Source organism: Zonotrichia albicollis, chromosome 12 (assembly GCF_047830755.1).
Source record: "Zonotrichia albicollis isolate bZonAlb1 chromosome 12, bZonAlb1.hap1, whole genome shotgun sequence".
Classification (NCBI taxonomy): Eukaryota; Metazoa; Chordata; class Aves; order Passeriformes; family Passerellidae; genus Zonotrichia; species Zonotrichia albicollis.
Genome location: NC_133830.1, coordinates 9,210,576 through 9,234,447, shown reverse-complemented (window position 1 = coordinate 9,234,447; position 23,872 = coordinate 9,210,576). Strand labels below are relative to the sequence as shown.

Genomic DNA, 23,872 nt, shown 5'->3' with positions numbered 1-23,872 from the left:
CACAAGGCTCAGAGACAAGTCTTGCTGTCACTCTTCCCAGCCACCCCCCGCCCTCCTTTGTGTGTGTCTCTCCACTATACATATGTAGGAGTCCTTCACCCTGCACATTCAGCTGCTCTTTCTTTCCCGAGACTCAGGGTTTTAAGTGCCACTCAGGGTCTTCCCAAACAGAGCCAAACTCTGCCAGCTGGATCTCCCTCAGGCTGGGGGTGGGTGATTTGTGCTGTGGGAGCTCCTGGCACTCACCTGCTGATGGGGCTGCTGCCTTTGCACCATTGCTGTGCACTGTCAGCTGCCTGGCATCTCTGTGTCTCAATTAATCTCGTGTAGGTAGACCAGGATTTACCCCAAAGGCTGTATTTGCCTATGGACTGGTATCTGGTGCTTCTTCAAGGGAGTGGGAAGGAAAGTGTGCCTTACAGTGGTCTCAGTGAGGGCTCCAGATGATGCCATGGAAGCTGAAGACTCGGATTTGCAGTCCAGATCGGGTCTGACATGAGTAAATTTGTTCACACTTACCCTCTGCTACCTCCCATCCATGCACTGAGAGTGTTACCAGGAAATTCCCTGTGGGAGAGCAAAACCATCAGGAGGGGGAGATGGTAAAATCTGGGTATTTATTCCAGCTCCCAGGGTGCATCTGAGGCAGATGCCTTTGTTTTATTGAATGAGAGATATTTTATGGTATTGATGGGCTTGTGCCTGTTGTAAGAGCATTTGAGGCAGGCAGCTCTTGTGCTTTTGCTGTCACTATTTCAGCCCTGCTTGGTTTCCCCTTTCCCTTACCAAGTGCAACTGAAAACAAGGTACTGAGGCAGCCCATCTAGTTTTTTGTATGCAATCTAGCAAATATTAGTGCTGGAAACTGGGCTCTGGCTGCTGTTTGTCTGGTAACATTACCCTCTGTTGTTTCCTTGTGCTGCTTTTGAAAAATGCTGGTTTGGTTTCTCTTTGAGAGGTGGTTGGCCCATAAATGTATTCCAACCCACCTAATAATTCTTCTCTCAAATCTTTCATTGGGTTTTTTGTGTTATATAGTTTAAAAAGAAAAAAACCCCAAATGCCTTCCTTTACCCTGGAAACAGGAGTCGTCTTGTTCTGCTGAGCTGAGAGCTGCTCACACTGATCACTGCTGTTCCCTTTGTCTCCATTTATTTTAGAGTTAAGTTATAAGCTGTTTAAGACTAGGCTATTTTTGTTCTGTATTTTTGCAGGATCTTTTACATGGGTCTTCTAAACATTAAAATAAATGCTCTTAAAGGCAAAAGTACCATCTGTATCAGGGCAAGATGGTCATTGCTCTGAAAACGAAGCTTTGTGGGTTTATTCTGATAAAATAACCATTTTGGCAAGGACATGCCAGCACGGAGGAATGCCTGTGTCAGGGCTGGGTTTGTCACCCTCTCCTGTCCATGCTGGGTTGCCCTTTGTCAGTCAGATGCCTTAGGATATCACCTTCTCCCTGTCCCTCTTTGACAGTAGCTGTGGTGCTCAGCAGGGGCTCCCTGGCTGTGTTTGCTTTAGCTGCAGAGGTGTTTGCCTTCACTGCAGAATTCCAGCTGCCAGGAAACCTGGAGCGCTTTTGTTGATTTGTTAGGGCACAGTGCACCTCAGGAATGCCTTTGCTAAGGAGCTGGGAGTGATGGAGGGGATCCTGCCTGTTGCAGTGTGAAGCCTCCATGCTTCTCTCTGCAGAAACACCAAGCAGGAATCCCCCAAAGCAAGGCAAGGAAATAGCTCACTCAGCTGACTACTTTGGAGGGTGTCAAAGTGAGACTCACTTAGGTTTCCCTGGCACAGAAGTAAGGCAATGAATGATAGCTGCAACTTTAAGTGAGTTTTTGTGGGAGATGATACTGTGAATTTCCCTACCAGAGGGTTTGTATGCATTTGGTCAGTGTTTAGAGCTGGCATTCCTGAGCCACTGACTAGGGCTTTTTTCTGGGAGTTGGCTTTGGGCCAGCTAAATCTTTTGCACTTGGAAGAAGCAAGTTTCAACCTCTTTGGATTTGGAAACTTCTAAACATTTTACAGTACGGATACAACAATGGATTTGGCTTTTTAGCTACCTTTGGAGACAGCAAAAGTCTATGCACTACAAGTTTAAAAATCACTGACGTGAGCATGTCTTCCTGTAGTGGGTTCAGCAGAACACCTACACCTCTCTAATGTGTTGCAGCCATCTGATGTGCACCCCTTTTCTTTTCTTTGCTTGTATTGTGTGCACACACAAATCCACGTTTCTTGACTGTCTTTCACTTGAGATTTTGGAGGCTGTTGCCCTAGGTGATCTGAAAATGTTTGGTGTTTGTACAGGGTGGTCAGCTGGTCACTTTGTTTTTGATCAAGTATTTGGTAGCTGCAGAGTAGGTTGTGTTTATGGGGCATTGGTGCTGAGAAGGAATTTCCTTTCCTGGCTGAGGTAGAAAGGCTGTCCACGTACAGCTTTATTCCTTTGCTTTAGCATTCCTTGAGGTTGTTTCCCTATTTTACAAATGCATCTTTTGAGAACTGCCAGGAAAATGTCTCTCTCAAATGGAAATGGAAATTTCTGAGCTCACAGGAATGAAAACCTTTGGGTCTGTGCTCACTGAGTGAAAAGAGGATTACCAACCAGCCATTCTCCAGTGTGCAAAGCAGTGGAGCAAAGTCTGCAGAGACCCTCTGAAAGTTATTGGCTTTCCCAGGGAAGGGTGCTTGTGAATAGAATTGAATGAGGTTGCTTGCGTCCCTCTTGGCTTCCCTGCTGCAAGTACAGAAAGCAGTGAAACTTGGAACTCAGTAGGTGCCTGAATAAAATGGGAAATGGGTTTTTTCAAGTAGATTCTTTGTGAACAGGTCTAGAGCCAGTGTTCCTGCATTACTGTAAGAGAATTAATGGGTTTGTGACTGCATTTAGGCCTGAAAAAAGCTGGGAGGCAATGCTGATTTTTTTCCAGAACTGCTTGAAGGGTTCAGAAATGAGGATGGTGTGCTGGAGCAGATGCAGATGGCTTATTTTCACTGGGGACTGTTAAACCTGCCAAAGTGTAAACTGCATCTTAACAGGAAGATGTGAGACAAGGTCTGCACATCTCTCCCTCCTAATTACTACAGCTCAGCTGCTGCTGTCTCTTATACTTACACATCTGAAAGGTGACAATGACAATGTCTTGAATGGCAAAGCAATAGCAAGAAGGGTCTGGGTTTTTTTTTAGTCTGGAACAAAGAAGTTATTCAACCAATAGTCAAAAATATCCTTATGAAAAATCTTTCTCCCAGAAACTGCATCTATTATTCCAGAAAATAATCTTAATTTCTGTAGATCTTGATGGCTTGTCTCCTGAGTGACTACAGGTAAAGCAGCGATCAACTCTCTCCTCTTGCCCATACCAACAGCCTCAGGAATGTTCACAATAGCAGTAGGACTTCCATTTTTGCTGTGCCTGCAGTTCTGCAGTGGGTTACCTCTGCACACATTATCTCTTTCAAGAAGTTGGAAAGCTCTTCTCACCTGTTCTGGCAAAAATCTCCTGTAGCATTTTCACAGTAGTTACTTTAGATGCCACAACTCAGGCTTTCAGATCTTGATCATTCATGGCATGCAGAAGATGAGGTAGTTTTTATGGCCTCCTCTCAAAGGAACAGATATTTCAGTGGGAAAGATGGTGCTGTGGTTGTGATGGCATTGCAGTGGTACAGCCAGAGTGGAGGCAGTGGCAGCTCCCAGCTGGGCTGCAAGTGACTGTTGGATTTGGTGTTTCTCCCAGAAAATCTGGTTTAGGTCAGGATCTCTGCTGGCTGTCTTGTTGGTTAGCTACAAATGTGTTCAATCTTCCCTGACTCTTCCTCTATTTCACTGTATCCCTGTAAATCTGGTTCAAGAAACAGCTTTGTGGAAGTTTGTCTTCCTGCCTCCCCACCTGTTCTGTTTAGCTCAGGAGAACATGGTGCCAGGGCAGGATGGGCTCTGATCAGACACTGCATGGGCTGATGGGGCTCCTCTTCTCTGGGGACAAAAACACAGCAGAAAAAAAGGAAAAGCAGCGCTAAAACCACAGATATTTTAGATGAGGACGTCCTTCTTCATAGCCAGTTCACAAAGAGGGAATAAAAGTTGCAGTAAGGAGATGCCTGTCCATTTATATCAGCCTGGGAAATGGTGGATTTCTCTCTTGAGGCCTTTGCCTCAGGCATCTTGCCAAAAAGCATCTAGTCTCTATTCACTTCAAACACATACAGTTCCTAAGCCCAGAATGTGCAGAAGGCTCATGAACTGTGATCAGCTGAAGGCCAGAAAGCATGACCTGGTGCTTCATAAAAATCAATGAATTGAAGAGCTGTGACTTCTGGATGCTTTGGAAGTATGAGCAGCACCTGCTGTGCAATGTGAACCCAAAGAGCATCAAAGGGTAATCAGCTCAAACATGGATCTAACCTGTGTTTATGGTAGGAAAGTATCCTGGAATCTGTGCTGAAAATTAGAATTTGCATAAGTGAAATGATTTGGCAAACACATGCAGTTGCTTTCTTTGTGGATCCTGTGTATGGGATTGCTTTCTTCAGAGCACAAACAATTCAAGACAAATTTTACTTTGGAGCTAAAAGGCGTGTTTTTAGCAAAGGCAGTGCAAGCAGTGTTGGAACAGACTCCAGGTCTTTGGTGTTCCTGAAGAAACACAAACAACTGCAGAGAAGGGTATAGCTCAGATCCTTTTGCCAGCATGCTTAGCAGGCAGCCCTGTACCAGATCTGGTTCAGGCTTCCACAAGTGACCTCTGTCACTGAGCAGGAACATAAAGAGCCTCAGTGAGCTTTGGCTGAACTAGGCTTTTGCCTGTCTGCTCTGGAGAGAGAGAGTAACCTCAGTGTTCCCTTCCCTCCCTCCCTCAGTGTGTCTGTGAAAATACTAACTTGATTTAGCTGCCAAAAAAAGACATTTGAAAAGTGCACATTGCTCTCCTGTGTCCCAGCTTCTGTAAAATATGGGTTATGGTTGGTTCCTGTATGTGGTGCTCAGTAATTTTACAGAAGAGAAAACGGCACCACTGCAACTATCCACACAACACTTAATACAGTGAGGTCTTAGTCTGTGCTAGGGCTCCAGAGTGCTATTCTGGGCATTATGAACCTGATTATATTACACACAGAGCTCAGATGGCTCAGAGCCACACTCAGGATATTAACTGTTTCTATTAAGCTTTGCATTTAGAGATCCTTCTGTCAGAGCAGGGGGGCAATGCTCCCGAGCTGGCATTCCCACAGCAGAGCAGTGTGTGGGAGTATGGTTAGGGATTGTTTTGTGTTTCATTTGCACAAGGGATAACCTGAGTTCCAGAGCTTGCTAACTTATCGGTGCTCAGTGTAATAATCTTTTCAATGTACTTGTTTTGGTAGCTGCAGGTGTTGTGGAGGAGACACTTACTGATGTAGAAGTGCAGGAGAAACTTTACAAAGTGCTATAAATGTGTCATAAGGGGAAATCCATACATGGTGTGTCATCTGTCAGAGAATGTGATAAAGTGGCATTGACTGTGATTACTTGTGATTCTTGACAGCCTGTGCCCCTGAAAGAGTGTTTTTAAGACTTGTTTTAGTTTGTGATGAAGGTGGCTTTAGGGATAGTTAAGGTCCTTCCGTTTCTCTTTAAAAAAAGTTTCTTTTCATGGTTTTGTTTTGTGCTGTTTCAGAGTTTGTAAAAACAAACACCCTGAAAGCCCAAACAACAACAATAATAAAAGAAACCCTTTGTGGATCACCTCTGTGAGCCAAACAAAGTTGATGAGTTTCTCACTGTTTGAACACACATTGTCTGCCAGGTGGGAACTGTGCAGCTCTTCCTTCCCTCATCACCCTGCAAGTGCAGGAAGAGATAAGAGGAATTTATCTAATCCTGCCCTCACACTGGCTGAATTTGAAGCACACTACCAGACAGGTATGCTGAATTTGGAGCCTAAAAGGCTGCCTTGAGTAGGAAAGGAAGGCAGAGAGTATGGGTATGGATATGAGTAACATATCCTGTTGGGGGATATGAGGCACTGGGATAGTGCTAGTGGGAGAAGAGGGATGCTGGACATGGTAGCACATGCTTTTGGGAGAGTAACCTCTCATCTTGCCCTGGAGGTAATGAGAATTTGCCTTTGCAGGGCTTGGAGTTAAGCCCTCTTCCCTATAAAACTGCAATTTACAGCTCCTTTCTCTGTACTGGGAGAGATGCAGCTGTTGAGCAGGGACTGGCTACTGTGCAGCAAAGTTATTCTTTGCAGGAGACAGAAACAAGTGGATGGAGGTACCCATGTGCCATGTGGATCCACATGCCGCTGTTCAGTTCATTCTTTGGCTGATGGAGAGAGGTTGAGTTTGCATGTGTTTTTCTGAAGAATATCCCCGTTCTCAGAAAGCAAACAGCTGACATCTTGACCTTGCAGAAGCTTGGATGTCTTTACGTTTTGAAAGCACTGCTCTCCAAATGTGGGTCTATAGTACAAGAAATGCACGTGATGACCTTGGTCTTTCTGTCTTGGCTACACTTTTTGTCTGGGATGCCAGTGACCCTGAGATCAGATTTCCCTCTGCTGTTTTGTGTTAAAAATGAAGAACAAACTGTAATGTGCGGAAACAGTTTGTGTGATGGAACCCATCAAAATAAACTAGAGGGGATGGTGGTGGTTGAGAGAGCTTGGCTGAATCTGGTAATTGGGCTGGTGTGAGAAATCATTCATCTATCACATTGGGGATAGCGGGAAGGAAAAGGGCAGCCAGGAAGAGACTGAATGGAAATCAGTCCCCGAAATAAATATTGCATGAGTGGGGCATAAAGAGTCTCCTTCAAATCAGATTCTGTGCCTGAGCCTTCCTCCAGAATTTCCTGCAATTTAGACAAATGACCAACTTCACATTTTTTTAAGTGGTGTTTGTGCTGAACACTTGCAGCCGTGCGTTCCCATCCAGCTGCTGAGCAGAAATCCTCGTTCTTCAGTCTTGCTGGGAGCTGCTCTGCGCTTTTTTGTGGCAGCAGCTTTTTGCAATAGGAGCCCCCCCGGCCGAGGATGGTTTTTTCTGTGAAAGAAGGCGGCGAGGCCAGGCAGACATTATCCCTTGCCGGAAGGAGGGACCCGGGCTCCCTGGGGAGGAGGGACGGGGAGCGGGTGATTCATTGCAGCTGGCTGCAGTTTGGCCTCCCCTCTCTCTTTGCCCTGGGTGCCAGGGAGTGACAGCTTGTGGGCAGCAGGCCAAGCTGTGAAAAGAGGAGTGTGTGAGGCCTTTAGCTTTCTCATGCTTTATCAAGCTGCAAAGAATAGCTCGATATTCAGCCAGCGTTGGTGCAGGTCAGGAGAATGGAAATGCGGACTTAACTCCTGACATGCTGGCTGATGGCTGACCGCAGGCTCCGCGCCCGTGAGAGCAGCTTTGTACCGCAGCGTGTGGGGCAAAAGGGAGGAGAAATGCCTTGGTGACATGATAGAGATAACTTTTTTGTTAAGTGGGCAGCCTCTGGGACCTGCTGGGAGAGTGGAAAGATGAAAAAAGGGCTTTGCTCTTGCGGCTTGCTGGCTCTGTGCTGGTGGAGGATGGAAACACTGGAAAGTAGAGGTGCAGCAATGACGAGCGTCCTAGGAAAGTGAGAGGGACTGTGATGGACGAGTGGCAGGGCTGTCCCTTCCCTGCTGGCACAGCACTGGTGGCTGCGGTGTCCGTGCCGAGGGCAGGACGGGGCCATGCCGGGATGTCCCCGTGGGCCGAGGTCCTGCCAGCCGGTGCGAGGGCTGCCCGCCGGCGCGCAGGGAGTTAAGCTCCTCATTGCCCGGGGGTGAGCCTACTTCGGGGTGTTGAGCTCCATTCCCACGGCTTTTCCTTTCTGAGGGCTGGGGGAGGGATCGCCTGGAACAAGTAAAATGCCTGGAGGCTGGAAAACAGCACCCCGGCCCCTCTGGCCTTGTGTTGGTCTGGGAGGGATCTGCGCTTCACGGCAGGCTTGGCAGCGGCTGCCAGCCAAGGCCGGGGTCTGTCCCTGCTGGGCAAGAGCCGCGGCTATTTCTCTCCTTTACCAAAGAGAGATGGCTTTGCAGGCAGTAGAGTGCCTGCATAGAGACTGAAATAACAGAATTATCAGCTGGAAGGACATAAAGTAGGAATCAAACCTGAGCAGTCCTGCGGGCTCCCAGTACAGGGTTAACACACAGGTGTTGAGGCTAAGGGAGAGCAGCAACGCTTCGTTCCCTACTGCACATGCACATTTCTCAAAGGCATAAAGGAACAGAGTCCTTTCTTCCTTTCTATGCTGACTCTACCTTCTCCTGCATCACTTTGAGCTGCTGAGTTGAGGTGTTTGAAGTCCTGAGGAGCAGAAAAAGGGCAGGTGACAGTCTGAGAGGCTGGGTGAGGGAGACAGCAAGTGCTCAGAGCTACCTGTGAGCCTAAATCCCACTCTTTCTCCATCAGCAGTGCAGGGGTGTGTGAGAGCAAGAGAGCTTTGCCACATCCCAGTTTGCTGTGGAGCTGAGTGTGTCTGTGTGAGGTACTAATCCCAGCCAGCACCTATCTCCCACCAGAGGGAGAAGGGAGTTTGTGTACCTGTTCAGCCCCTAAAAAGATTCTGAAGTCCCCTCTGAGGTGTAAGGTGTGCAGTCCCTGTTCACAACAGCTTTTGAATTCAAGGCAAGGAACTGATGTGAGCAAATGGGACCCAGTAGCAGCATAAAGGAGAAATGAGCTGTGGAGCAGCATAAAGGAGAGATGAGATGAGCTCAGAGTTTGATTCTACTGGGCTGTGTTTGTGCTGTACAGACCAGCTTTGTTTGTGCTTATGCCAAAGGCCTGGCAAAACTGTGGTTAGAGGCTGGATTTTTGCTTGTGCATTGGGTGTCTGGCCTTGCATCTGCCCCAGATCTTCTTTGCAAAGAGTGAAGTGCTGTGATCCTCCCACTTGCCATGCTAGCTCCTGTGGCAGGAGGATCTGAAGGGGAGAGGGTTTGGGAGGCAGTATTGCCTGTGTGGGCAGAGGCTTTGGGTAGCTTGGGTTAGCACCCAGATACAGACCTTAGTGGTAAAACAGCAGGGTGCAAATATTCTGCAAATACCAGACTGGTGGTGGATCTTGTTGATTGTTAATGCCCAAATCCTAAGACAAGTAGGCTGGAGCCCTTGTTGTCTTTTCTGCAACCAGGCACCTAATAATGGTTGCCGAGCTCTGCTGTGAATGTTCTGCAGCTCTTTGCTCTGTCCATTTATTCACCCAGCACTGGGAAATGTGGCTGGAGTGGGAGCTGGGGTCCCAGGCGGATCTGAGCCCTGTGCAAGGCAGACCTGCAGTGGATGCACAAAGAGAAACTCTCACTGGCTGCGAGGTAGCTTGGACCCAGGTGCAGGGAAGGCACCAGCGAGAGCTGGCTCCCCTGCAGGGACAGGGGTGTGTTCCCATTGTGCCTGTTCCGGTTTGCTCCTGTCTGGCCTCTTCTCATTATTCTCGCCTTGAGCTGTCTCAGGCCCAAAGGCAAAGTGCTGCAGAGAGCTCTGTGGGCTTTCCCTTGAGAGATGCGGGGTCCTTGGAGAGTGGCTGTTCAAGGGAAGCACTGCAGTGGGCTGAATTGAGGCTGTTTCAGGCTGCACAGCTCTGAGCTAATCTCCCAGAGGCAGAGACATTACTCACCAATCAGGAATGTGTCTGTATTTTTCCTAATGAGAACAAAACATTTTATCCCTGTTCATTAGCAGAGAGTTAGCGTGTGCAGTTGCTATGCCAACAGACTCCTCTCCTCCGCAGACACACACTGGGGGTGTCCTCCATGCCATGGTTAGAAGGGTGAGCAGGAAGGCTGGTTCTGGCAAGAAAAAGATCCCATTGTTTTCCCAGGGCTGCCTGGACTTTGTGCAGCTGGCCAGACCATGCCTTCTCAGAGGAAGGGAACCACAGCAGGAGTCAAGTGCAACAGATTTAATTTATTGGAAAAATAGTCTTTGCATTTCATGCTCTGTTGTTTTTTCCAGCTTGAGGCACACTCCTCAATAAGAGAAATGAAGGTGTCTCAACGTTCCCAAGAGCCCAGATGGTAAGCAAAATGTGCCGGGAGTCAGCCCTGGGATGCCCATGGACAGCTGCAGCCCGCTGGGCTCCTCCGTGTTCCTGATCCTCTCGGTGTGTGTGGCCCCTGTCATGCTGGGCAGCCTCTGGATGCTGCTGCGTGACGAACCCACCTGACCAACTGCACCACCTGTGATTAGTTGGACGAGTTCTCCAGGCACGTGGTCTGCTGGAAAGAGTGAGTGGCTCTATGTGGGAGTGTTCACTTGTTCCCTTTGCAAAGGGAACATTCTCTTTATGCAGGGAAATCCTGCATAAATCCCGTGAAGGATAAAGGACATCTCTTCAACACAACCTCTGTTCTGTAGAGTTCTGCTGTAATCACATGTATTTACTCCAGAGGTTGCCTATTTGCTTGTCATTTTTTCCTTTGTCACCCCAACTTTCTTGAGAGAGTGATTGGGAATTGTGGGTTGCAATGATACCAAAGTCAGGCCACTGCACACCTTTTGCAAGTCTTCTTGGCACTTGAAATATAAAAACTAGCTTTTATACTTTAAATTTTCTGTAGAAGGGAATTAATTTAACCTACAAAAGAAACAAACCGAAAAAACCAAAACAAACCCATGAGTTTCTGATGGTGATCTATAAGTAGACATGGGCCAGTGAGTGTTGCCAAATGTGAAGACAGACTCCTGGAGCAGGAGTGATGTTCATCTCTGTCTGTCAATCACCATGGAGTGTGATGAGCTGCTCTGTGCTGGCTGAGCTTTGTGGTGTTGACAGCTACAGACCCTTGAAGAAATGTCTCCCTGAAAGTGAATTCTTTCAGGCTGCTTCCTATTAGACAGGATAGTTACAGCTCTGCTGTCAGTTTGCCTGGTGAAGCACTCTGTAGGTGAATACATGCAATTTGAATATGGGAATTTGAATATCAAATGGAGGGTGGTACACCAGAGATCCCAGACTGAATGAGATGCTGGAGATCTGCAAATCTGCATGAACCTCTGTCTGGGAAGTGAAACCCTGGCACCTGGATACTAGGAGCTGATGGAGATGAGTCACTGACTTTTGCACTGGAGAGATGAGTATCATGTTAGAGCACTGGGAGTACAGGAGCCCTTCATCTGAAGGATTTCTGCTTGTTGGATTTGCAGCTCTAACGTCAGGAGAAATGAAATCAGCAGAAATAAAAACAATGAGCAAAATGAGACAGCAACCCCCAGCCCAGACCTCTCTGGAGTGCAACCTGAAAGTTTGGTAGTAGACCTGGATGGAACTCTTAGGTAATAAAGAGCAAGTTTGCAGAAAATCTCTTTTAATCTGGGGCATCCAAGAATAAATGCTGAATACGTATAACAAATGTACACAGATTGGAGAGTCTGGTTGCCTCAGCTTTGCATTGCTCTGGGTGGTTCCAGTAAAACCTTTAACTCAAAGCAGTATGAAATAGGGAATGAGTAAGTACTTGAGATTACTTGAATTCAGTCCAGTCTCTTCTGGATCCATGCTTTCAGGGTACATAAAAAAATACAAGATTGTAAGGAGGCCCAAGGACTGTGTGTTGTTGTATTCTTTGAGATTACTGAGGTGGTTCTGTCCAGATCCTATTGAAAAAGTGCTCCAGCAGAAGTGCACTAGAGGACATGCTTTTTAGTACCTCGAAGTGTGAAAGATCATGTCTGAACAAACTAACTTCTGAAATGTGAGTTACGGTTATTATCTGAGTCGTGCTCAGCTTCATTCCTGTGCAGCCGGAGTAGCGACTTGGTGTTACCTAGGAGAGTGTTCCTTGTTCCCTCCTCTTCCCTCCCCTCCCTTTTTAGCAGTTCAGGGACTGCTTTTCTGCCCTATTTTCTGTGCACCACCAGTTTTTAAGAATAAACACAACTGCAGTGCTGTGTGCAAGGCAAGAGTTCTTCAGGAGAAACATTCACCTTTGCCTCTGAAAACACCTCAGGTGCTCATAGAACCTTGGGAGAAGGGTTCTTTGTTTTTATCAGGACCAGTTATGGGCCATTTGTGGGGTGAGGTGTTCCTTCCAAACCCTTAGAGTGTGGTTCAAAACCCTAAATTGTGGGGTAGGTTTATATTTTTAAGAAGCTGTTAGCACTGAGTATTGCAGCTCTAGGTAATGTATTGTTCTGTTGGGTTTTAATGGCCTTCTTTATCTTTTTTTATTCCAGTTATACTTCTACATATCTGCATCTTTGAAAAACACTTATTTGACTCTTAATAGTAAAACTGGCAAAGAAAAGAGTGAAGCCAGGAAGGTTATTTCAGCCTGACAGGAAAGTTTAGGTTGCTTAGTCAGCTAAGCATGTATTATTAACAAACTTCTATATCTCATAAACAATGTGGGAAGCAGTTAGTGCATTTGTGAAAGAAATCGCTCAGAATTTTTGGGAGTCACAATACACACAATCTCCAAACTCAGATATTCTTATATGACTCTGCAGGAGAACGAGGTCTGGTAAGAATACTGTTCTGTGTAGCATCAGGAAATCTATAAACACTGTGCCCATACTTGAGGAAAAACTGCTGGATTTAAATGTTGGTGAAGAATGCAAGACAGAATAAAGCTCTGGGACACGATCTTGTGAGGGATCTACCCTTCATCAGGGCAGGCTGATTCAACCATAAGATAATTTGTATTTTCAAAGAACTAACAGGGAGAGAAAGTTTTTTAAAAATACTCCATGTTCTGGTGGAAGAAGGATGCAGCTGAATTCTGTGGCTTGAAAGTAAACTTACTTTTGAACAAACTCAGTTTAAGGAGTTAGGCTGAATATTTTAACAGAGAGCTACCAGATGGGCAATTCACTATAGAAGTGGGGAATCCCTGCTGTATTTGATAACCATCACACTAGTTCCTCTAGCTCTTATGGAAGTTGAGTTTTCTACAGCTTTAGGAAAACCATTGCCATCTTAATAGAGTTATCTTCAGTTTTTAGAAATGGAACAGCAGCAATAGTGAACAGAGGTGAGTGTTACCTTCCATACAAAGCATGACAGAGTAAGTCAGGATTCTTCCACCTGAAAAACAATAAGTGACAATTATCTTCAATTCCTGAATCACCTGGAAAGTTTAGAGGGGGAACAGCCTTTTTTTTTTTTTCCTTTTCCGTTAGAAGTATGAGCAGGTTTCATGGAGTAAGCTTAAAACCAAGTAACAACTTAGTCCTTGATGTGTGCAGTTAACCTGGGAAGCTTCTTGCCACAGGATGTTGTGATGCCAAATATCTGTGTGTGTGTGAGGACACATGGGGCAGGTCTGTAGAGGAGGGAGCTATTGAAGGTTAGTAAATGCACAGAAACCACCTTAATCCCAGCAAGTCCCTGAGCTGCTCATTGTTGAAGCCTGGGAGAGTGTTCAGGGAGGTGAAGTGCTACTGTGGGTTTGCTTCAGTCTGATGTTTCAGGCCAGAGCCAGACTAGTGCAGCCTGGTTTGTCAGCATGGGGTGGGAGGGGGGATGCTAATAAAACTTGCAGAAAAAAGGGAGTGGCACAGCTGGTGTTCTGGGTTGGTTCTGTGCTGCTGGTGATGTACAGCATGCACCTCTTGCTTGCTGAAGGCACTGCCTTGGGCTGCTGCAGTCTGCAGGCTGTTGACTTGAATTTGAGGAGAGGCAGAGAGTGTATGTCTAGGAATTACACAGGTAGGAAAAGTGGTGTGAAGATGAATATTATAAGCAGAGAAGCTGCCTTTCCCCTTTTCTCTGTGGCAAATGCTCTTCCTGCTATTATGGGATGGTAGGTTTTATTGAGATACATAGACTGCCTTACTGCTGATAGCCTACATCTTATTTGTGTTAACTTCCCTCCTTTGAAAGGGTGTTTCTTGCTTTGTAATGGACTCTAACTTCATTTGAGCTAAAATGGGTGATAAGCTGATGCATGAACAGTAAAACCTCTGTTCCAAAGCCTTTTCAAACTAAAAATGTCATGGCCTACGTGAGGTTCATACTCTTCAGAAGTACTCAAAACACTGGTCCTATTTTAAGTCCTGTCTAAACATTTAAAAATAACTCAGAAACAGGGCTCACTTCTAGATGCTTCAGCCTTGAAAGCCAGCTCTTGCAGTTGGTTTTAGATGCTTACCCAAATGTTCAGAGGGCACAGTACAGAACAGCCCTGCTTGTTCCTTTGAACTTTTAATTTCAGAAGGAAGAGAACAACGTCAGGCTATCTGTTATTTTGTCTCTAGAGACATGGTCTCTGCTGTTTTGAGTTTTGGGAGTGGGGGGTTTAAAATGTTTTGTTGACTGATTTTGCTGCTGTGATCCCTGGGGAGCAGCTCTGCAGAGCTGACCGGTAGCGGAACTACGGTGCTGTGTATTCTTGGAGGCAGCTCTTGTGACTGAAAACTGAGTTGGTGTGTTTTGGGAAGCTACAGCCCCTCTCCAAGGACACAGAAACAGTCTTGTGTGCATATCGTGTTCTCTAGTGAACATTACTCCATGGGGTGGCTGAGGAGTTGGGTGCTCAGATTACAGACAGACCTGGGGCTGAGGGAGAATGCAGGTGGAGGGGACTGAAGTTCCTTTCCTGTTGATTGCTCCCCCTTTATCTTGATTTGGTCAACTCTGATGTGGGAAGAAGTTTCTATCCCAAACCCTAAGTCTCATCATTGCAGAGTAGCAATGTGTTCAGTTGTTATCCCATTTTATGGAGTATTTTTCCTGGTTTGTTCTCAGTTTCTCAATTATTGTTTTCATCAGTAGCTTGGCTCAAGCGGTGACTCTCTCTCAGCTTGCTCCTGTGTGTGCTGGACCTGTCTGCCCTTCTCCAGATAGTCTGTCCAGATTAGTTTTAGTTTGAACCCATCTTTAGCCAGTATGATCTTTTCTATTCCTAGCTGATCCATGATTTTAACTAGTGTATTTCCCACTAAGCCCTGAGAAGATTTAAACTAAAACTTTTTCATGAGGCTAAATTTGTGTCAGCCCCACCATGGACTCCTGGGTTGACACTGAGTGTCTGATTATTCAGTTTGGTCCATGTGTAAGTCTGAAAAGTGCTGTCTGAGCCACACTTTTGTGGGGTTTTGATTAGTTATCTGTGCATGGCAGAGTAAACTGTTTCCTTTCCCAGAGGAAGGCACAGTCCCTGCCATGTGTGTGGAGTACACAGCTTAAAATGGCAGAGGAGGGCTGCCTGGAACTGGGACAGTCTGCAAACAGAGCTGTGATGACCACAGGCTATGGTTTATCCTTCTAGCACAGATGTGCATTTCTCCCTTGTTTCCTTCCTCTCTGTTCTGCCTAGCTGTTCCTTCTAGCAGAGGAGCAGCCACTCAGCTGTAGAACTCAGTGCTGTTCCTAACAAACTACTGTAAATCTGGTTTTCCTGTCTCCTGGGCACTTTTTTGCCCAGGGGTGACCCTGGCAGGCAGCATGGTCTTGAAATGCCAACAGTCAGCCAGTTATACTGGCTGAAATTCCTGCTCATAGCAGTTTGCATTTCAGATTGGCACTGCAGACCTGTTTAGTGCATCTCTGCAGCCCTAGGGTGAAGGTCTGGGCTTCTCTGAAAGGGGAAAGGATGAGCCAGTCAGTCCTGCTCAGCCAGTGGCTGTCAGACTGAGCAGGTGGGAGGGTAGCAAACCAGATGAAGAACAGTCTCAACCAAAAGTCTTTAAAATTCATGGCCCTCATCAGCAGGTAGCTGGTTCTGAACCTTTGTGCCTCTAGGACTGCACCAAAGAAGTTTTCTCAGCCCTGAACCAGGAGCTCAAATATTTTGCCAGTAAAAGTTAGGATCTCCTTAATCTGAGTGAACAGAAACTCGTGTTTGTAAAGCCACTTGAAGGTATAAAATTTCTTATTGGGAGTTTTTTCTTGTTATACAATTCCTTGTTCTGGATAAGATGGGACTAGGTGTCTGCATGTTAACAAAATAACTGGAGAACTCTTGTTCTGCATGGTTTATTTCTCCAAGTACAAAATCTTTCAGGGTCCTACCTTCTGCTTGTTTTGCCACTTAGTTTTCCTGTTGCTTATTTTCCCTCCTCCAGGCTGTGGACCCACTGTGGTATGAAGGGAGAGCATTGCCTATTGTGCCCAGCAATAGTTCTCTCACCCCTCTCTATATGCAGTCCGGTGCTCTGAATTTTATCCTTGACACAAGAACTTCCAAGTGTGGGCCGTGTGTGGCGTGGAGGGCTGTGGCTGTGCAGTAGAAGAATGAGGCTGCATGGCTGCTGCCAGCCTGTGACTCCTCAGCCATGAGCACCTTGAATGCCCATCATGGATGGTCCCTGGGCCACCATTCCATGTTGGACTCCATCTGAAAGCACTGAATATCCAGCCTGCATGAGACAGTCTTTGTTCAGAGCTGTTGTGACTGGGGTGAAGTTGATCCTGGCCCTCAGGTCTGCACCCAACCTGTTCAGGCTTCTGCACTTGTGTGGTGAGAGCTGTTGTTCCTTAGATGTGTTATGTAGGTGTGAAGCTTCCCGAGCTTGGGAAGGTAGGTCCCCAGGCTTTTTGAACAGCATGGTGTGTTGTTATCTGTTACTGGCTTTATGAAAGCCTTGGCATTGGCTTCCTGAGGTGGAAGAAAATGTCTGGTCACCTCAGTTTGGATCATTATCTAACAGACCTGTGTAACCTAATTGCCAGACTATTGAGCCTGGTAGTTCACAGCTGATGACTGAGAACCTTGCAGGCTGAGGCACTAATTCATGGCAGATAATTGATCAAAGCGTCATTTCTGATAATGCTTTAACATAACTTGAGTAATACAAGGTAGAATATACCTCATCTTGGTCTGAAGGCAAACCACAAGCAGATTGGGGTAGTGATGTGGAGTTCTGTTTATTCTGCTGTCTCTTCTGGGTGGGAGGGGATAGGTACTACTCATGTGGCTGCATTGCATTAAATGTATTTGCATGTTGCTGCCTGTATTCATGGCTACAGCCAGAACTGCTGACGCTCTTGGAGTGAGAGGGGAAGACTGTCAAATTGCTGTCAGGATGTATGGTTCTCCAGAAGATGAGGGGAGGGTAGAAAAATGAATTTTATTTGAAATGAAGGAAACCACCAAGAAGAGTTCTTCCTGCCCACCCAGGGCAGATTAGTTCTTTATAGATTGATTGTGGTACTAAATCTGAGACTTAAGGGTGTCAAGAAAATGTTTTTAACAGAGCACCTTGCTCTGCTCAATGTCTTCAGAGCAAAATGATTTATTCAAGACAGGCTGTAGTGCTTAACATTTCTTATTTGCATCTTGACACCTGGATGGTGGAGCTCGGGATGTGGTCCTTGTGTGTCTGCCTGTGGTCTGTACCACTGCTGGCATGAACTCCTGTGGTGAGCCTGTTCTCCCTTCCACTGTGCAAACCTGCAGGGCTGATGCTGGCATGGAAACCATGGATTTTCCTCTTGAGGTGAAAGTGTAGGACTGGTGCTTTTTCACAGGAGTTTCAGAGGATGTTTGAGGCTTCTCTCCTCTCTTGCTGGGTTACTCCAAGGCCAGGCTGGATCCAAAAGAACTTGCCTTGGGGGTGTGGCCTTTGCCTCTGTGAGAGCTTGGTTAGGGGTCACGGTCCTGTCCTCTGGGAAGCGTGTGCTGGTTGCAGAGATCTCTCTCCCTTCTGCAGGGCATCCTGCCAAGGAAAACAGACTCTAAGGCAGAAGGGATTATGTGGAGATCGTGTGCTGTCCTGGCTGTTTGTGGATGAAGCAGCTGGACATTGCTGCTTTATAGAAATTGGCACAAACAGCTCTGGCAGAGCAGGATTCTGGCTTTTGTAGCTGCTGGAGCCAAAGCTGAGAACAGGAGGATCCTGGCTGAGGCTGGGAGAGGTGCCCCTAATGACAGGGAGGGCAGTGTGGTTGGGAAGGTGTGCCTTGTTTGAGGTGGAGGCCGGTAAAATATGAATCACATGTGTTTGAAGTAGTGATGAAATCCCAGATGAAGGTTTTCTGTAATACCTGGCCAAACAGTCTGGTGTGCTCCAGCTTTCCTTTCTCCCTGCCTAGAACGGATGGTCCTGACCTACTTTTAGCAGCCGTGGTTCTGCCCAAGGCTTGGCTGCTCTGATGGCACACACGGATCCGCTGTGTTCCCTCTGATGAGGAGTTTCCATCAAATGCTGGCAGACAGGGAAGAGCTGTTCCTGAAAGAGGGTCTGAGGGTGCACTCAACTCGGATCTGCCACTTCTGTGCTCTGTGGCTCTGGCCCTGGGTTTGCTTTCCCGTGGTGTGCATTAACTTTTGTGTTGCGCTGTCAGGATTCAGTTAGATGGTATCTGAATGTTAACATGAGAGATACTGCCTTCAGAAACAGCCAGGGAGGTTAGGCTTCCAGCCTTCTAAATATGTGATTAGGCAGGGCTGGAGAACATTCTTAATATTTAAAAATAAATAAAGTCTATAAATGTACCATAAAATAGAAGTTTAAATAGAATATCATCCTGGGGCAAATTGCAAAGCTCTGTGTAGCTCAGTGTCCTGCCTTTGACAAGATCCAGAGGCAGATGCTTAATGAGGATTGTAAGAAACAGGGCATGTATAATGTGGTGGGTTTGTTCTAGGGTTTGTTTTTTTTAAATTTTTCCCCACCTCTGTTTGCCTCCCAGCTTATGACCATCATCAGTTTAGGGCCCTGCTTGGCATGAGGACTTATATCTTATCATCTGATCTCAACTATATCTATTCTCCATGAATTTATATAATCTCTTTTCTCTCTTGTTTATGTTTCTGGTCTCCATGACGTCCTACAGCAGTGAGCTCTACAACTTAATTATGCATTTTAAATGTTATTTGAAATATTCTACATCCAGCGACAATGTCCCTGAGCTGACTTAGGAAAATTGTCTGTAACTTTAGTGAGTGCTCTCTTGTTTCTGTGTTGTAAAATACGGCAATATAACCATGTAATTCCATCAATAACCCCATGTTTTTCATCTTGACACTGTCATGTTTCAGACCTCTTGACTTTTCCTTATCTTCCCCCTGGTCATTTCTTTGTCTGTCCAAAGTCCTGCTCTGCTCAGTCACTCCTTATATGGAAGCTGCTCCATGCTTTTGGTCATCTTTGTTGTCCCTTTTGTTATTGTCTCCTTTTTCAGATGTGGGAATCAGAACTGCCTGCAGCATTTGACAGCATAATGGGGATATGTGTTTTCTTTCCTAATTACCCTACAGGCCGTATTTGCCTTTTTGCTTGATACTCAGTACTGGACTGACCTATGAAGTTTTCAAAGTTTTTCTGAGTGATAACAACTAGTTTTTATCCTGTTGAGTCTATGTACTTAGAATATTTTTTGTTGGTTTTGGTATTGACATTCTAAGATATTGTGTAGTTACTTTTAAGTGCATGAGTTTTATTTTTTACAGTTTTCTCTGAATTTGATGGTGATTACTTTTTTTTTTAATAATAAAATTTGCCACTTCTAGGCATATTCCTCTTCTCAGATCTTACGTGAACATACTGAACAGTGCAGACTGCAGAGTAAGTTCTTGGCAGATCTCACTGATAACCCACATCTGACAGAGAAACACCTGTCTTTTAATTACTTACTAAATCATGATAGGGACAGTGACTTTATTTCCACAATAGGTTAACTTTTTTTTTTCCAAGAGTTTTAGCTGACAGTTCTTTTAAGATCAGTTTAGTTAATATTAGCCAGATTAAAAATTGTCTCTTGGGTCTCAGTTAAACAGAAATGAGAAATCTGCACTTGGAATTTCCTGGGTTCTGAAGAGGTTTCTCTGTGCTCCACATATTCATCTAAATTTTGGGCAACAATTGGCTTCCTGAACTCATGCAAGCAAGTTTGTTTTTATGTGGAGTGATGGTCGTAGATTTATGTAGATTATCATAGAAACAGAAAATTTGCTCAGCAGAGCCAATTGGATGGCTAACTTCAGTGAGCCCTGCTTTCCTTACAGGGTTTTATTAATGCTGTAAACCTGTCTAGGCTCTTTGGATATACTCTAATAGAATGGGATATTTTTTTCCTAACTAGGTTTTTTTCCCCCTAATTGAAAGTTAAGTCACTGATGCAAATGTAACATGTGATGTGGCAGCTGGAAGATCAAGGAGTTCTTGTGTGGGTAAATGGAGAACTGGTGGGTTCAAACTGGGTAAAATAACATTGGAGTGCAGTGTCAGCCAAAGGAGTGGCCTGTCCAGGTCAGGTCCTGTCAAAAGAAAATGCTTATCCAGGTCAGGTAGCTAAAAAAGTAGGGTGTTGACAAATTGGGATGAGATCAGATAGCTACTAGGGAAATTAAGTCTTTCTGACTGAAGAAGCTCAGACCACTTAATGTATCCATCCAAAGGATTACACGTGGCTGCAATCTGTGATTTGGGAAAGCTCAAAGCTGGCAGGATGTGGAAGGGAAGGATTGCATTATGCTTGTCTGCCCTTCGTCTACTTCTTAGGCATCTATTATTGTCGGCTGCTGCAGCTAGGGTTTCTGTGTAGGTGGACCTCTGTCAGACTTAGAATAGCTGTCTTTATCTTCTTGCCCAAGGAGGATTAAGAAAGAGGATTAGTTTTCAAACCGTTCATACAAAAAGTGACTAGAAGCTTCTTTGAGTTGGAAGATTTTGTGACAAGTTAGACAATATGAGAAGGCATTTTTACTTGGGGTAGAGAGCCCTCAGGCACCAGCTTGCTGGGTTAAGGTGGTAGCTTCTCTAAGGTTCTTAGGGCTTAGGAGCCCTAAGAAAAAATCCTGGTATCGTGAGGAGACTTTAGTCAGGAGCTCATGGGCTAGAAGGGATGTTCACTGGTTTTCTTTTGATTGCACAGAAAGTTGGAGCAGATCCTAAAGGACTTTAATCTTCAAATGTGTAACACCAGCAGAACATTATCTTTTGGTTGTGTTAAGATGCTGTGAAACTACCAGCTGGCTTGATTTTCCCTTTTAAAAATGCACATGCAACATGGTCTTGAGTTCACATTGAGTTAGTGTTTGAGAGGATGGTGAAGTGGAAAAGTCAATCCTTGATTTGCCATGATAGTGTATATGTGAAGAAAGCTTCTTCAACAGTAAGCATCTTGTGGTTACTTTATATTCCTTGTAAATGTTTATGTAGTTGGTCTTGGTTTGTAAAAATTTCACTATTTAACATTGTATTAATCATTAACACTTCATGAGCTAGTTGTACTGGAAGCTTAGTGTTTATAACACATTTTCATCAGTGAAAGGATGAAGTTTGGTTGTGCTAGAGCTGTTTAGAGGAAATACCTATTCACTATCATCAGTTAATTCCAGTACAGCTGAAATTAATATTTAAGTAGTCCCATAGAGGTAGAAGCACTTTCTGCAGTTTTTCCAAAGAGCAATGCAGGAGCATTATTGAAGTTATCACATAGTTGACAATATTTTGTGCAACATTCTTTCAGTATGACTTCAATCACCATCCAGAAAGATACCTTGTAATGTTCAGCAATAACCATCAAGGATTTAGAAAACATAATTTTCCCAAGTATTTATCCAAGAATGCTATTAATTCTGTAGTACAGAATTTCTGCTGCCTTGCCATTTCATATTTGATGCTGTCTTTAAGGTTTTTTAAGAAGTTATTTTGACCTCATCTTTGGTGTTATTCACATCTGGTATAACAGAGCTCCCTTGTCTGTGCCAGTCCTGCTCTGACAGGACTGCTTGAACTTGGGATTCTCCTTGGGGTCAATTTTACTTGGAAAACAGTGGTTTGTGTTCATCTCTGCTGAAGCTTTTTGCTGCAAGTCTTCTTAACAACAGAGCAGGGAACTGCCCTGGTAGTAGTAAATAAGACTCAAGGAAGATTTATTTATTTAATGGGAATGCCATCTTTCACAGCAGAAAACAGCAAGTCTCTGTTGAGCATATGAAGCTTAGAAGGGGGCTGTAATTCAGGGCTTTTGTGCAGAAAACATAGCAGTGGTTGAGTTCCTGCTGCTGGGCCTTTTGAATGTGCTGGAGCACAAGGGTCGTCGTGCAGCTGGAAAATGGTGCTTTTAATTTTTAAATCTTTTAGTGCTTACACTGTGGGTTGGCTCTGCAAATGATAAGGTGGAAATTGCAGGTGCAGATTTCAGAGACCTATTTTTTTCCCAAGGCTGATTTTGCTGGGTTTGGTGGTGAGTATAAAATCTAGCCTAGAAGTTGGAACATAACTGACCTCTCTATGTTTGGAGGATAGAATGTGGTATTAGGGAAATTATCTGGGAGGATTGGAATAATCTCTATGTGTTGATACGCTGTTAAAATGTGCCCAAATGAGTTCTGGGTTTGTTTCTTTATTAAATAAGCAAAGTTTCTCAGAGGGATACGTGAGGTCAGAGAGGTAAAAATAGTGCTACAGAAAACACGATCTTACTTCAAATTTTAAGTAACACAATAGTGCCATTGCTTTAATGTTACTGGTTGTTGTTACGTGGTTGTGATATAAATATTCTGTGGCAGAACTGACTAATCCTCCAGCCCTTCTGTTGTGATCCAGATTAAATAAATAAAACTCAGCAGTATTATTTGGATATTAATATTTTACGGTGAGTTAGAGGCAATGTTCAGAGTATTGTCTGGAACATTTTCCTGTTTAACGGGAATTCATCAAAAAAATGAAATATTTAAAATGAATCTTTAAACCTTGGCAATTGCATTCAGAATTAATTAAAGGCTACACACTTTTAGTGCAATCTGTCTACAACAGCTGTGTTATACACTAGCAGTGAGCACAGGAAGCAGAACGGTTCAGTAAATCCATAAAGAGCTCTGTAGTGTAGCCTGTCATGAAACCATCAGATTTAAATGTAGGTTATCCTCCTCCTTCCTGTCCTCCCAGAGAGGTTGTCATGGGCTTAACTGAAAGGCAAGCATAAAAAAGACAGTGATGGCTGTGCTTGAGAAACAACTTGGAAAATGGAATCAAAACACGCTGCTGGCTTTTTTTCCCTCTCTATTCTCATGTAGGGTGCAAATGCTTCTAGCTACTGATAGCTAGACAGTCATGCTCATTGCTAATGTATGTTTGCTCACCTAGCAATAAATACAAGTTCATTTGCTAATGGGTCTTTGTAGCAAAGAGCAACAAAGAGCACTATATTCAGTGTTTATCCATTGTGCAGGGTGATTTGAACCAGCCTGCAGAACATGCTGTACTACCATTCTGTTTTGTTTTCTCTGTTCTCACAGAGTCATGAGGACCAGACAGTAGTTTCTTATCTGAATCATTTTTAAGGACTAGCTCTTCACAAAGTGACTTCCAGGGGAGTATTGGTGACTGAAAGAAGAGTAGCTATATATTAGAGCCTTGGCCACAGCAAGATCTGATTATGGTCTGCTGGAATGAAGGACTAGTTGATTTTGCAACCTCTTTCCAGTACAGGTGCTCCAATAGGTAAAATGCTTTCAGTGAAACATTTGGAGTCGGCTCAAATACAGATCGATGAGCTTGTAACAAGATCCATGTTGCTGGAGTTGTGTCATGTGAGCTGAAGTAATGGTTAGTTCTGCCCTGGCAGTTGCCAATGGGGCTCTGTGGGACACAGAGCAGAGTTGTGCAGCTTGTAGGCATAACCTCTAGCCAGAAAGCCACTGTTTCAGAACCCATAAATCCTGGAGACACATGCCCATTTTAATTTGTAAGTGCTGGCAGAGGAAGGTTGCATTAGCTAAAAGAAGATTACAGATTCCTCAGAGTGGTGTAGCTATAATGATGTCTTGTGATTCTCAGCTGCTTCCAGATCAAAGATTCTCTTCTCCTTGTCATTGTTGCTGTTCACAACATAGTCAAGCTCCTGTTGGGTGGCCATCAGCCTATTGCTTTGTTTGCAGGCATTTTCAGCTTTGAAACTGAGGAGACTCCAGACAGTCGTACAAGCCATCATGACATCTGCATGAAGGCAGTGCAGAGGTATAGAGAC

At 44.8% G+C, this 23,872-nt stretch overlaps 1 protein-coding gene across 5 annotated transcripts in view; it reads left to right on the top strand.

Moving 5' to 3' along the window:
- The window catches only part of PLXNB1 (plexin B1), a 77,251-nt gene that overhangs the window by 11,689 nt on the left and 41,690 nt on the right, over positions 1 to 23,872 (top strand). For 2 of the 5 annotated variants that reach the window (XM_014268056.3, XM_026794404.2), the window contains exon 2: positions 9,967 to 10,238. The exons of 1 other annotated variant lie outside the window; for it this stretch is intronic. The gene's annotated coding sequence lies outside the window, so the exon portion shown is untranslated. The remainder of the gene's footprint in view (positions 1 to 9,966; positions 10,239 to 23,872) is intronic. 2 more of the 5 variants (XM_014268060.3, XM_014268059.3) reach the window with 2 other exon arrangements.